This window comes from Festucalex cinctus, chromosome 9 (genome assembly GCF_051991245.1).
Source record: "Festucalex cinctus isolate MCC-2025b chromosome 9, RoL_Fcin_1.0, whole genome shotgun sequence".
In the NCBI taxonomy this organism is placed as follows: Eukaryota; Metazoa; Chordata; class Actinopteri; order Syngnathiformes; family Syngnathidae; genus Festucalex; species Festucalex cinctus.
Window position 1 is genome coordinate 26,149,978 of NC_135419.1, and position 15,067 is coordinate 26,165,044.

A 15,067-nucleotide genomic window follows, 5' to 3' on the forward strand; every position below is an offset into this window, starting at 1 on the left:
GGGTACTGGCACATTGGAAGCAGAATTTCTTTGAAAATGGCATGATAAACATGTGGATTTTTTTTTTTTTGCCAGGTGTGATGAGTGTGTCAAGCTCAATGGGTTGTGGTGATTGTTAAGATCTGCAAAAATCAGCGTCTTTTTTTATTTTTAGGCAATGAGTTGCCCTGATTGGTATTTTTCGTAAAAGTATATATACTGTCTGATCTGGCTTACCTGGCCAACTCTCCGTTACAAAGGGTTAAGACCCCCCTTTGGCTCCAACCGTAGTAACACGGGATTTACGGAGGTGACGGGGGTGCTTCAAGCTGGCGTCGAAAAGGATTCGTTTAGGTTCTCACCGCCCTAGTTTTAGAATGTCAGCCCCGACTTCCTTTAGACTACACCCTTAACGAGTAACCTTTAATGATTTAAGGATATAAATCTAATCACACTCTTTTTACAGCGGCTCCTTTTCATATGATCGATTGCACTTAGAATGACCTAAATAGGGTTTGGCTATTCTTGTTAGAATCGCAAGGGCTTGTTTTATTTGTTCATTTAAGCCGAAATAACCTTACAGGAATTTTGGAACGCGGCCAACATGTAGATGAAACTGTTATCTATATAACAAGGTATCCCTAAGTATGACTCAGATAGCGAGAGAAACAGGTTAAAGTAGAAAAGTGAAGGTAGGGTTCAAGAAATCAATGATTAATGTGACCACACACATGAAAACTCTAAACCACATCTTGTCTTTCTTGATTTATTACTCGATCAGTGTTCAAACCAATAGCAAAGCAAAATTTGTACAATAATGAATATATGTTGATTAATGACAAAAATTAATGAGTCACATCATAAATTCAAACAGAACAGAATCACATGTACTCACAAATTTGTTGCTCCTTACTCCAGACCATCAATTGAAGAAACACGAAAAAATAAAAAGAAAAGAAAAATAAAAAAAAACAAAAAGAAGGGCCAAAGCTTTGAAAAAGAATTATTCCTTTGCTGGGTGGTCACGACAGGTAGCTATTCTGTGATGAACCACCTGGGCCTAATTATCTTTGAGCTAAACTAGTAGCTCAAAGAAAATAATTGAGGAAGTTTACCATTTACTACCCCGGCTGTTTAATTTAATAAAACTGATCAAAACAAGGGGAACTATTATCTTCTAACAGCCAATCAAGACAATGTGTCTACCACAAATTACTCCTATTTTGATTGTTAGAATTACTTCCTCATTTAGCATATAGGGGTAAATGGGGCGCAGAGACGAAAATGCCCTTCTCGACAGAGAGAGAGCCTCGATCTTTTTTGCACGCACGCCTCGTTTTGTCTCCGCCAATTTATAACCTCGGGATGCTGAACATAGCATGACTAAGCACAGATGAGTGTGTTCCAGTCAGTCCGTACCAAAGTTTGAACTGCTGAGTTCTAAATGTCTGGTGTTTACTTCCTCTTCTCAGTTCCTCTTAAAACTGCGACCTTAACAGCTTTGCAAAACCCATTTGTTGACAAGGTCCAATTTTTTATGCAGACAAAACATTCATGACTTTAAAATAAACTGTACTTCCCATTTGTGAATAAAATCCCTTCAAAGCTTTTTACTCATAATGCCCCACACCAATACTGATTAATATGCACATAAAACTCAAACCACACTCAAATAAAATACATGTTATGTCAAAACCACGTTTCTTGCAATCTCATGGCGACATGTCAAAAAGGCCTTTACTCCCGCACTCCATTTAAGTATGTGCTTTGACATGTGAGCGTGTTGTGTGTGCAAAGTGTGTGCAATTGTGTTACCGTAAATGGATATGTGTATATGTGTTTTATGCTGGCTGCTGGCTCACAAGTATATTTACCAATTATGGGGCATGTTTAAACGCTAATGAAGTTGACAATTACACCAAAGACATTTCAGACTAGTGTTGTGTGACATACCAGATTTGTGTGACATAGCGATTATCTCAAACAATCATTGCATCCTTGCATTCATTTGTTAATACATGGCACAGGTTCACATTATACATGTTAGTGACATCATCTATATTTTAACTTTTGGTGACATCCGCTCAGCCCTCAGCCCGTGTTACTCGTCAATACACACATCATTGCTCGTACTCATTGCACAATGTTGCTTTTATTGTCCATAGAGGCGATCAAAGAAAATGAAACTAAATTAATAAAGTACATATGTTTGGATCGGTCTGATGCCAGTGAACACATTGAGTGGTGGAAAGTAAAAGAATATTCATAAATGACTTAGTTATCAAACTTACGAGTTTACAATTTTTGCAAAAATACCGTAAGTGAGGCATTTTTTTTTTTATGCCTTAAGGACTAGGTGGCGCTGTATTTATAACTGAATTTTGTCATAGAGATACCTTCAGGCCTTAACTATAAATATACATTTCAAGTATGGGATTTTTTGGAGCATGTACCTGGGAGTTATTAAGCATAGCCTTCATTCACGATATTGCTTTTAATGTCCATAGAGGCTATCAAAAATACATAAAACTAAATAACAAAAATATGTATGTTTGGTTAGGTCTGATGCCAGTGAACATTTTGAGTGGTGGAAAGTAAAAGAATATTCATAAATGACTTCGTGATCACACTGAGAATGAGTTTACAATTTTTGTAAAAATACCGTAAGTGGGGTATTTTTTTTTCATGCCTCAAGGGCTAGGTGGCGCTGTATTTATAACTGAATGTTGTCATAGAGATACCTTCAGGCCTTGATTATAAGCATACATGTCAAGTGTGGGATTTTTTTTTGGAGTATGTACCGTGGAGTTATTATGCATATCCTTCATTCACGATATTGCTTTTAATGTCCACAGAGGCTATCAAAAATAAATAAAAATATATATATGTTTGGATAAGTCTGATGCCAGTGAACATTTTGAGTGGTGGAAACTAAAAGAATATTCATAAATGACTTAGTTATCACACTTAGAATGATTTTACATTTTTTGTACAAAATACCGTATGTGGGGTATTTTTTTTTATGCCTCAAAGGCTAGGTGACGCTGCATATATAACTGAATGTTGTCATAGAGATAGCTTCAGGCCTTGACGATAAACATACATGTCAAGTTTGGGATTTTTTGGAGCATGTACCGGGGAGTTATTAAGCATATCCTTTTTCAGTGCGAAACACAAATTTTGATGCCCCGCCTTCATCATATAGTATTTCGAAAAGTCAAGATTTTTCCCCCTGTCGTTGGCTCAGGTCTTGACATGGTCCAGGTCAAGTCTTAACTCAGTCAGATGAAACGTGTAGGAGAAGTGGGCAAAAGTCTGCCCCCTGTGAATGTGCAAAAATCGTCAAAAATGGGACATTCAAAAATTCGTAGCTCACTTCCTGTTCATTTTAGCATATGGGTCCAAGAGACTTTTTTGTAGGTCTTGGGCTCCCTCATACACCTAAAAATTTTCGTAGATCTTGCTTAAACGTACAACCGGGGCTGCTTCATTAAAAATTCCTAGGGGGCGCTATTGAGTCATTTTTGTAAAAATAGCACAATCAACAATGAAATATTGTTCATTTTACCAGGCCAGATGTGTGTGCCAAGTTTCATGAGTTTCTGCGCATGTTTAGACCCTCAAAACTGGCGTTGTTTTCTTGGCGAACAGTGCTTAGCCACGCCCACAGCGTTTCGCGAAAATTCACAAACCTCGTGTTGTGACATCATGAAAGCCGAATCCCTCATCTGAGCAAATATGAGGTAGGTCCAGTTAACGTATTTGGAGAAAAACGTAGAAGAAAATTCGTAAGAAATAAAATTGACACTAGGTGGCGCTATCAGTAAGATGAAATATAAGTTCATAGATGTCTTTAGGGCTGGACTCTCATCAAATGTGTGAAATTTTGAGAAGATAGGATCATCTCGGTCAAGGTAATGCAGCTTTTATTGTCACGAAAAATCTTTAGACTTTGCGGCACCGTAGCGGCCACGCCCTTTGGCGAAAAGTTACAATATTCGGTGTGGGGCATGATCAACATCTTAAGTCTTTTCTGACCAATTTTCAACTGGATCCCTTCAACGAGCTCAGCACAGTAGCTAAAAACGTAAAGTATGACATTTATTGTTACCACTAGGTGGCGCTATATGTATAACTGAATTTTATCATATAGATGTTTTCAGGCCATGACTATTACATTGCCTGAGAAGTTTGAGATTTTTTGGAGCTTGAACATGGGAGTTATTAAGCATTTGCTCTTTCTGGACAAATGAAATTTTAAAGGCAATATTTGATGCCCCGCCCCCATCATATAGTATTTCGAAAAGGCAAGACTTTTTGCCCAGTTGTTCTCTCACGTCTTGAGATGATAAATGCCAAGTTTGAAGTTAATTGGATGAAAAATGTTTGCAGAGGGGGAAAAAGCATGACCACAGTGAATGTGCTAAAATAGGCCAAAATTGGACATTAAAAAATTCCTAGCTCATTTCCTGTACATTTTAGCTACATGGTCCTAATAGACTTTTTGTGCATCTCGGGGTGCTACACGTGCCTGCCAATTTTCGTTGCTCTAGCTCAAACGTGCCGGGCCTGAGGAGTGTGCAAAGTTCGGTGAGTTTTCGTGAATGTTTAGGTACCCAAAATCGGGATTGTTTGCGGAGAATAAAGAAGAAGAAGAAGAGGAAGAAGAAGAATAATAATAACTAGAGCTGCGAGCAGCTATAAAGGGCCCTCGCAGCCCGGGCCACGTTGGAGTCCTTGCACGTTGGGGTACTTGCACGTTAGGGTACTGGCACGTTGGGGTACTGGCATATTGGAAGCAAAATTTCTTTGAAAATGGCATAATAAACGTTTACATGTAGAATATTTTTTTTGCCAGTGTGTATCAAGCTCAACGGGTTTTGGGGATTGTTAAGACCTGCAAAAATCTGCGTCCTTTTTTATTTTTAGGCAATGAGTTGCCCTGATTGGTATTTTTTGTAAAAGTGTATATATACATCATCGCTCGTTGTACTCATTGCACAATGTTACTTTTATTGTCCAAAGGGGCAATCAAAAATGAATAAAACAAAATGGAAACGTACATACGTTTGGATCGGTGTGAAGCCAGTGAACAATTTGAGTGGTGGAAACTAAAAGAATATTCATAAATGACTTAGTCATCACACTTAGAATGAGTTTACATTTTTTGTACAAAATACCGTATGTGTTTTTTTTTTTTTTTTATATAAGCCTCAAGGGCTAGGTGGCGCTGTATTTATAACTGAATGTTGTCATCGAGATACCTTCAGGCCTTGATTATAAGCATACATGTCAAGTGTGGGATTTTTTTTGGAGCATGTACCGTGGAGTTATTAAGCATATCCTTCATTCACGATATTGCTTTTAATGTCCACAGAGGCTATCAAAAATAAATAAAAATATATATATGTTTGGATAAGTCTGATGCCAGTGAACATTTTGAGTGGTGGAAACTAAAAGAATATTCATAAATGACTTAGTTATCACACTTAGAATGAGTTTACATTTTTTGTACAAAATACCGTATGTGGGGTATTTTTTTTTTATGCCTCAAGGGCTAGGTGGCGCTGCATATATAACTGAATGTTGTCATAGAGATAGCTTCAGGCCTTGACGATAAACATACATGTCAAGTTTGGGATTTTTTGGAGCATGTACCGGGGAGTTATTAAGCATATCCTTTTTCAGTGCGAAACACAAATTTTGATGCCCCGCCTTCATCATATAGTATTTCGAAAGGTCAAGATTTTTCCCCCTGTCGTTGGCTCAGGTCTTGACATGGTCCAGGTCAAGTCTTAACTCAGTCAGATGAAACGTGTAGGAGAAGTGGGCAAAAGTCTGCCCCCTGTGAATGTGCAAAAATAGTCAAAAATGGGACATTCAAAAATTCGTAGCTAACTTCCTGTTCATTTTAGCATATGGGTCCAAGAGACTTTTTTGTAGGTCTTGGGCTCCCTCATACACCTAAAAATATTCGTCATTCTTGCTTAAACGTACAACCGGGGCTGCTTCGTTAAAAACTTCTCGGGGGCGCTATTGAGTCATTTTTGTAAAAATAGCACAATCAACAATAAAATATTGCTCATTTTACCAGGCCAGATGTGTGTGCCAAGTTTCATGAGTTTCTGTGCATGTTTAGACCCTCAAAACTGGCGTTGTTTTCTTGGCGAACAGCGCTTAGCCACACCCACAGCAATTCGCGAAAACTCACAAACTTCGTGTTGTGACATCATGAAGGCCGAAACCCTCATCTGAGCAAATATGAGGTAGGCCCAGTTAACGTGTTTGGAGAAAAACGTAGAAGAAAATTCGTAAGAAAAAAATTGCCACTAGGTGGCGCTATCAGTTAGATGAAATATAAGTCAGTAGATGTCTTTAGGGCTGGACTCTCATCAAATGTGTGAAATTTTGAGAAGATAGGATCATCTCGGTCAAGTTAATGCAGCTTTTATTTTCACGAAAAATCTTCAGACTTTGCGTCACCGTAGCGGCCACGCCCTTTGGCGAAAAGTTACAATATTCGGTGTGGGGCATGATCAACATCTTAAGGCTTTTCTGACCAATTTTCAAATGGATCCCTTCAACAAGCTCAGCACAGTAGCTAAAAACGTAAAGTATGACATTTATTGTAACCACTAGGTGGCGCTATATGTATAACTGAATTTTATCATATAGATGTTTTCAGGCCGTGACTATTACGTTGCCTGAGAAGTTTGAGATTTTTTGGAGCTTGAACATGGGAGTTATTAAGCATTTGCTCTTTCTGGACAAATGAAATTTTAAAGGCAATATTTGATGCCCCGCCCCCGTCATATAGTATTTCAAAAAGGCAAGATGTTTTGCCCAGTTGTTCTCTCAGGTCTTGAGATGATAAATGCCAAGTTTGAAGTCAATTGGATGAAAAATGTTTGCAAAGGGGGAAAAAGCATGACCACAGTGAATGTGCCAAAATAGGCCAAAATTGGACATTAAAAAATTCATAGCTCACTTCCTGTACATTTTAGCTACATGGTCCCAATAGACTTTTTTGTGCGTCTCGGGGTGCTACACGTGCCTGCCAATTTTTGTTGCTCTAGCTCAAACGTGCCGGGCTTGGTTTTTATTTTTCTACGCTAGGGGGCGCTATCGAGTCGCATTGTTATGACGACTTAATAATATCAAATTTTTCGCCGGGCCTGAGGAGTGTGCAAAGTTCGGTGAGTTTTCGTGAATGTTTAGGTACCCAAAATCGCGATCGTTTGCGGAGAATAAAGAAGAAGAAGAAGAAGAAGAAGAAGAAGAAGAAGAAGAAGAAGAAGAAGAAGAAGAAGAAGAAGAAGAAGAAGAATAATTTTTACAAAAACAATAGGGACCTCGCAGCGGTCGCTGCTCGGGCCCTAACTAGAGCTGCGAGCAGCTATAAAGGGCCCTCGCAGCCCGGGCCACGTTGGGGTCCTTGCACGTTGGGGTACTTGCACGTTGGGGTACTGGCACATTGGAAGCAAAATTTCTTTGAAAATGGCATAATAAACGTTTACATGTAGAATATTTTTTTGCCAGTGTGTGTGTCAAGCTCAACGGGTTTTGGTGATTGTTAAGACCTGCAAAAATCAGCGTCCTTTTTTATTTTTAGGCAATGAGTTGCCCTGATTGGTATTTTTTTGTAAAAGTGTATATACACATCATCGCTCGTTGTACTCATTGCACAATGTTACTTTTATTGTCCAAAGGGGCAATCAAAAATGAATAAAACAAAATGGAAACGTACATACGTTTGGATCGGTGTGAAGCCAGTGAACAATTTGAGTGGTGGAAACTAAAAGAATATTCATAAATGACTTAGTTATCACACTTAGAATGAGTGTACATTTTTTGTACAAAATACCGTATGTGGGGTATTTTTTATTTTTTTTATATAAGCCTCAAGGGCTAGGTGGCGCTGTATTTATAACTGAATGTTGTCATAGAGATACCTTCAGGCCTTGATTATAAGCATACATGTCAAGTGTGGGATTTTTTTTTGGAGCATGTACCGTGGAGTTATTAAGCATATCCTTCATTCACGATATTGCTTTTAATGTCCATAGAGGCTATCAAAAATAAATAAAAATATATATATGTTTGGATAAGTCTGATGCCAGTGAACATTTTGAGTGGTGGAAACTAAAAAAATATTCATAAATGACTTAGTTATCACACTTAGAATGAGTGTACATTTTTTGTACAAAATACCGTATGTGGGGTATTTTTTTTTCATGCCTCAAGGGCTAGGTGGCGCTGCATATATAACTGAATGTTGTCATAGAGATAACTTCAGGCCTTGACGATAAACATACATGTCAAGTTTGGGATTTTTTGGAGCATGTACCGGGGAGTTATCAAGCATATCCTTTTTCATTGTGAAACACAAATTTTGATGCCCCGCCCTCATCATATAGTATTTCGAAAAGTCAAAATTTTTCCCCCTGTCGTTGGCTCAGGTCTTGACATGGTCCAGGCCAAGTCTTAACTCAATCGGATGAAACGTGTAGGAGAAGTGGGCAAAAGTCTGCCCCCTGTGAATGTGCAAAAATCTTCAAAAATGGGACATTCAAAAATTCGTAGCTCACTTCCTGTTCATTTTAGCATATGGGTACAAGAGACGTTTTTGTAGGTCTTGGGCTCCCTCATACACCTAAAAATATTCGGCATTTTTGCTTAAACGTACAACCGGGGCTGCTTCGTTAAAAATTTCGAGGGGGCGCTATTGAGTCATTTTTGTAAAAATAGCACAATCAACAATAAAATATTGCTCATTTTACCAGGCCAGATGTGTGTGCCAAGTTTCAGGAGTTTCTGTGCATGTTTAGACCCTCAAAACTGGCGTTGTTTTCTTGGCGAACAGCGCTTAGCCACGCCTACAGCAATTCGTGAAAACTCACAAACTTCGTGTTGTGACATCATGAAGGCCGAAACCCTCCTCTGAGCAAATATGAGGTAGGTCCAGTTAACGTGTTTGGAGAAAAACGTAGAAGAAAATTCGTAAGAAAAAAAATTGCCACTAGGTGGCGCTATCAGTTAGATGAAATGTAAGTTAGTAGATGTCTTTAGAGCTGGACTCTCATCAAATGTGTGAAATTTTGAGAAGATAGGTTCATCTTGGTCAAGTTAATGCAGCTTTTATTTTCACGAAAAATCTTCAGATTTTGCGTCACCGTAGCGGCCACGCCCTTTGATGAAAAGTTACAATATTCGGTGTGGGGCATGATCAACATCTTAAGGCTTTTCTGACCAATTTTCAAATGGATCCCTTCAAAAAGCTCAGCACAGTAGCTAAAAACGTAAAGTATGACATTTATTGTAACCACTAGGTGGCGCTATATGTATAACTGAATTTTGTCATATAGATGTTTTCAGGCTGTGACTATTACGTTGCCTGAGAAGTTTGAGATTTTTTGGAGCTTGAACATGGGAGTTATTAAGCATTTGCTCTTTCTGGACAAATGAAATTTTAAAGGCAATATTTAATGCTCCGCCCCCGTCGTATAGTATTTCGAAAAGGCAAGATGTTTTGCCCAGCTGTTCTCTTAGGTCTTGAGATGATAAATGCCAAGTTTGAAGTCAATTGGATGAAAAATGTTTGCAAAGGGGGAAAAAGCATGACCACAGTGAATGTGCCAAAATAGGCCAAAATTGGACATTAAAAAATTCATAGCTCACTTCCTGTACATTTTAGCTACATGGTCCCAATAGACTTTTTTGTGCGTCTCGGGGTGCTACACGTGCCTGCCAATTTTCGTTGCTCTAGCTCAAACGTGTCGGGCTTGGTTTTTATTTTTCTACGCTAGGGGGCGCTATAGAGCCGCGTTGTTATAACGACTTCATAATATCAAATTTTTCGCCGGACCTGAGGAGTGTGCAAAGTTTGGTGAGTTTTCGTGAATATTTAGGTACCCAAAATCGCGATTGTTTGCGGAGAATAAAGAAGAAGAAGAAGAAGAAGAATAATAACTAGAGCTGCGAGCAGCTATAAAGGGCCCTCGCAGCCCGGGCCACGTTGGGGTACTTGCACGTTGGGGTACTTGCACGTTGGGGTACTGGCACGTTGGGGTACTGGCAAGTTTAGGTAAGGCACATTGGAAGCAGAATTTCTTTGAAAATGGCATGATAAACCTTGACATGTGGATTTTTTTTTTTTTTGTAAAAATACCGTTAAGTTGGTGTATTTTTTTTTATGCCTCTAGGGCTAGGTGGCGCTGTATATATAATGGAATGTTGTCATAGGGATACCTTCAAGCCTTGACTCTAAACATACATGTCAAGTGTGGGATTTTTTTGGAGCATGTACCGTGGAGTTATTAAGCATATCCTTCATTCACGATATTGCTTTTAATGTCCATTAGAGGCTATCAAAAATAAATAAAAAAGTACATGTTTGGATAAGTCTAATGCCAGTGAACATTTTGAGTGGTGGAAAGTAAAAGAATATTCATAAATGACTTAGTTATCACACTTAGAATGAGTTTACATTTTTTGTACAAAATACCGTATGTGGGGTATTTTTTTTTCATGCCTCAAGGGCGAGGTGGCGCTGCATATATAACTGAATGTTGTCATAGAGATACCTTCAGGCCTTGACGATAAACATACATGTCAAGTTTGGGATTTTTTGGAGCATGTATCGGGGAGTTATTAAGCATATCCTTTTTCAGTGCGAAACACAAATTTTGATGCCCCGCGCTCATCATATAGTATTTCCAAAAGTCAAGATTTTTCCGTCTGTTGTTGGCTCAGGTCTTGGCATGGTCCAGGTCAAGTCATTGGATAAACATGTAGGAGAAGTGGGCAAAAGTATGCCCCCTGAAAATGTGCAAAAATCGTCAAAAATGGGACATTCAAAAATTCGTACCTCACTTCCTGTTCATTTTAGCATATGGGTCCAAGAGACTTTTTTGTAGGTCTTTGGCTCCGTCATACACGTAAAAATTTTCGTAGATCTTGCTTAAACGTAGAATCGGGGCTGCTTCGTTAAAAATTTCTAGGGGGCGCTATTGAGTCATTTTTGTAAAAATAGTACAATCAACAATAAAATATTGTTCATTTTACCAGGCCAGATGTGTGTGCCAAGTTTCATGAGTTTCTGCGCATGTTTAGACCCTCAAAACTGGCGTTGTTTTCTTGGCGAACAGTGCTTAGCCACGCCCACAGCGATTCGCGAAAACTCACAAACTTCGTGTTGTGACATCATGAAGGCCGAAACCCTCATCTGAGCAAATATGAGGTTGGTCCAGTTAACGTGTTTGGAGAAAAATGTACAAGAAAATTCGTAAGAAAAAAAATTGCCACTAGGTGGCGCTATCAGTAAGATGAAATATAAGTTCGTAGATGTCTTAAGGGCTGGACTCTCATCAAATGTGTGAAATTTTGAGAAGATAGGATCATCTCGGTCAAGTTCATGCAGCTTTTATTGTCACGAAAAATTTTCGGACTTTGCGTCACCGTAGCGGCCACGCCCTTTGGCGAAAAGTTACAAAATTCGGTGTGGGGCATGATCAACATCTTAAGGCTTTTCTGACCAATTTTCAACTGGATCCCTTCAACGAGCTCGGCACAGTAGCTAAAAACGTAAAGTATGACATTTATTGTTACCACTAGGTGGCGCTATATGTATAACTGAATTTTATCATATAGATGCTTTCAGGCCGTGACTATTACGTTGCCTGAGAAGTTTGAGATTTTTTGGAGCTTGAACATGGGAGTTATCACACTTAGAATGAGTTGACATTTTTTGTACAAAATACCGTATGTGGGGTATTTTTTTTTCACGCCTGAAGGGCTAGGTGGCGCTGCATATATAACTGAATTTTGTCATAGAGATACCTTCAGGCTTTGACTATAAACATACATGTCAAGTTTGGGATTTTTTGGAGCATGTACCGGGGAGTTATTAAGCATATCCTTTTTCAGTGCGAAACACAAAATTTGATGCCCCGCCCTCATCATATAGTATTTCCAAAAGTCAAGATTTTTCTGCCTGTAGTTGGCTCAGGTCTTGACATGGTCCAGGTCAAGTCTAAAGTCAGTCGGATGAAATGTGTAGGAGAAGTGGGCAAAAGTATGCCCCCTGAAAATATGCAAAAATCGTCAAAAATGGGACATTCAAAAATTCATAGCTCACTTCCTGTTCATTTTAGCACATGGGTCCAAGAGACTTTTTTGTAGGTCTTGGACTCCCTCATACACCTAAAAATTTTCGTAGATCTTGCTTAAACGTACAATCGGGGCTGCTTCGTTAAAAATTTCTAGGGGGCGCTATTGAGTCATTTTTGTAAAAATAGGACAATACATGATAAAATATTGCTCATTTTGCCAGGCCAGATGTGTGTGCCAAGTTTCATGAGTTTCTGCGCATGTTTAGACCATCAAAACTAGCGTTGTTTTCTTGGCGAACAGTGCTTAGCCACGCCCACAGCGATTCGCGAAAACTCACAAACTTCGTGTTGTGACATCATGAAGGCCGAAACCCCACTCTGAGCAAATATGAGGTTGGTCCAGTTAACGTGTTTGGAGAAAAATGTACAAGAAAATTCGTAAGAAAAAAAATTGCCACTAGGTGGTGCTATCAGTTAGATGAAATGTAAGTTAGTAGATGTCTTTAGAGCTGGACTCTCATCAAATGTGTGAAATTTTGAGAAGATAGGATCATCTCGGTCAAGTTAATGCAGCTTTTATTGTCACGAAAAATCTTCAGACTTTGCGTCACCGTAGCGGCCACGCCCTTTGGCGAAAAGTTACAATATTCGGTGTGGGGCATCATCAACATCTTAAGGCTTTTCTGACCAAATTTCAACTGGATCCCTTCAACGAGCTCAGCACAGTAGCTAAAAACGTAAAGTATGACATTTATTGTAACCACTAGGTGGCGCTATATGTATAACTGAATTTTGTCATATAGATGTTTTCAGGCCGTGACTATTACGTTGCCTGAGAAGTTTGAGATTTTTTGGAGCTTGTACATGGGAGTTATTCAGCATTTGCTCTTTCTGGACAAATGAAATTTTAAAGGCAATATTTGATGCCCCGCCCCCGTCATATAGTATTTCGAAAAGGCAAGATTTTTTCCCCAGTTGTTCTCTCAGGTCTTGAGATGATAAATGCCAAGTTTGAAGTCAATTGGATGAAAAATGTTTGCAAAGGGGGAAAAAGCATGACCACAGTGAATGTGCCAAAATAGGCCAAAATTGGACATTAAAAAATTCATAGCTCACTTCCTGTACATTTTAGCTACATGGTCCCAATAGACTTTTTTGTGCGTCTCGGGGTGCTACACGTGCCTGCCAATTTTCGTTGCTCTAGCTCAAACGTGCCGGGCTTGGTTTTTATTTTTCTATGCTAGGGGGCGCTATAGAGTCGCGTTGTTATGACGACTTCATAATATCAAATTTTTCGCCGGGCCTGAGGAGTGTGCAAAGTTTGGTGAGTTTTCGTAAATGTTTAGGTACCCAAAATCGTGATCGTTTACGGAGAAGAAGAAGAAGAAGAAGAAGAATAATAATAACTAGAGCTGCGAGCAGCTATAAAGGGCCCTCGCAGCCCGGGCCACGTTGGGGTCCTTGCACGTTGGGGTACTTGCACGTTGGGGTACTGGCACGTTGGGGTACTGGCATATTGGAAGCAAAATTTCTTTGAAAATGGCATAATAAACGTTTACATGTAGAATATTTTTTTTGCCAGTGTCTGTCAAGCTCAACGGATTTTGGTGATTGTTAAGACCTGCAAAAATCAGCGTCCTTATTTAATTTTTAGGCAATGAGTTGCCCTGATTGGTATTTTTTTTGTAAAAGTGTATATACACATCATCGCTCGTTGTACTCATTGCACAATGTTTACTTTTATTGTCCAAAGGGGCAATCAAAAATGAATAAAACAAAATGGAAACGTACATACGTTTGGATCGGTGTGAAGCCAGTGAACAATTTGAGTGGTGGAAATAATATGCCTCAAGGGCTAGATGGCGCTGTATTTATAACTGAATGTTGTCATAGAGATACCTTCAGGCCTTGATTATAAGCATACATGTCAAGTGTGGGATTTTTTTTGGAGCATGTATCGTGGAGTTATTAAGCATATCCTTCATTCACGATATTGCTTTTAATGTCCACAGAGGCTATCAAAAATAAATAAATATATATATATGTTTGGATAAGTCTGATGCCAGTGAACATTTTGAGTGGTGGAAACTAAAAGAATATTCATAAATGACTTAGTTATCACACTTAGAATGAGTGTACATTTTTTGTACAAAATACCGTATGTGGGGTATTTTTTTTAATTTTTTTTATATAAGCCTCAACGGCTAGGTGGCGCTGTATTTATAACTGAATGTTGTCATAGAGATACCTTCAGGCCTTGATTATAAGCATACATGTCAAGTGTGGGATTTTTTTTGGAGCATGTACCGTGGAGTTATTAAGCATATCCTTCATTCACGATATTGCTTTTAATGTCCATAGAGGCTATCAAAAATAAATAAAAATATATATATGTTTGGATAAGTCTGATGCCAGTGAACATTTTGAGTGGTGGAAACTAAAAGAATATTCATAAATGACTTCGTTATCACACTTAGAATGAGTGTACATTTTTTGTACAAAATACCGTATGTGGGGTATTTTTTTTTCATGCCTCAAGGGCTAGGTGGCGCTGCATATATAACTGAATGTTGTCATAGAGATAACTTCAGGCCTTGACGATAAACATACATGTCAAGTTTTGGATTTTTTGGAGCATGTACCGGGGAGTTATCAAGCATATCCTTTTTCATTGCGAAACACAAATTTTGATGCCCCGCCCTCATCATATAGTATTTCGAAAAGTCAAAATTTTTCCCCCTGTCGTTGGCTCAGGTCTTGACATGGTCCAGGCCAAGTCTTAACTCAGTCGGATGAAACGTGTAGGAGAGGTGGGCAAAAGTCTGCCCCCTGTGAATGTGCAAAAATCGTCAAAAATGGGACATTAAAAAATTCGTAGCTCACTTCCTGTTCATTTTAGCATATGGGTACAAGAGACTTTTTTGTAGGTCTTGGGCTCCCTCATACACCTGAAAATATTCGTCGTTCTTGCTTAAACG

General features: G+C 38.9%; 1 protein-coding gene across 5 annotated transcripts in view; it reads right to left on the reverse strand.

Moving 5' to 3' along the window:
- LOC144025437 (uncharacterized) overlaps positions 1-15,067 on the reverse strand; it is a 344,499-nt gene that overhangs the window by 219,919 nt on the left and 109,513 nt on the right. Inside the window, exon 1 of one of the 5 annotated variants that reach the window (XR_013284863.1) lies at positions 875-1,958. The exons of the other annotated variants lie outside the window; for them this stretch is intronic. The gene's annotated coding sequence lies outside the window, so the exon portion shown is untranslated. Of the gene's footprint in view, positions 1-874; positions 1,959-15,067 lie in introns of those variants that run through there. 5 annotated transcript variants of the gene reach the window in all.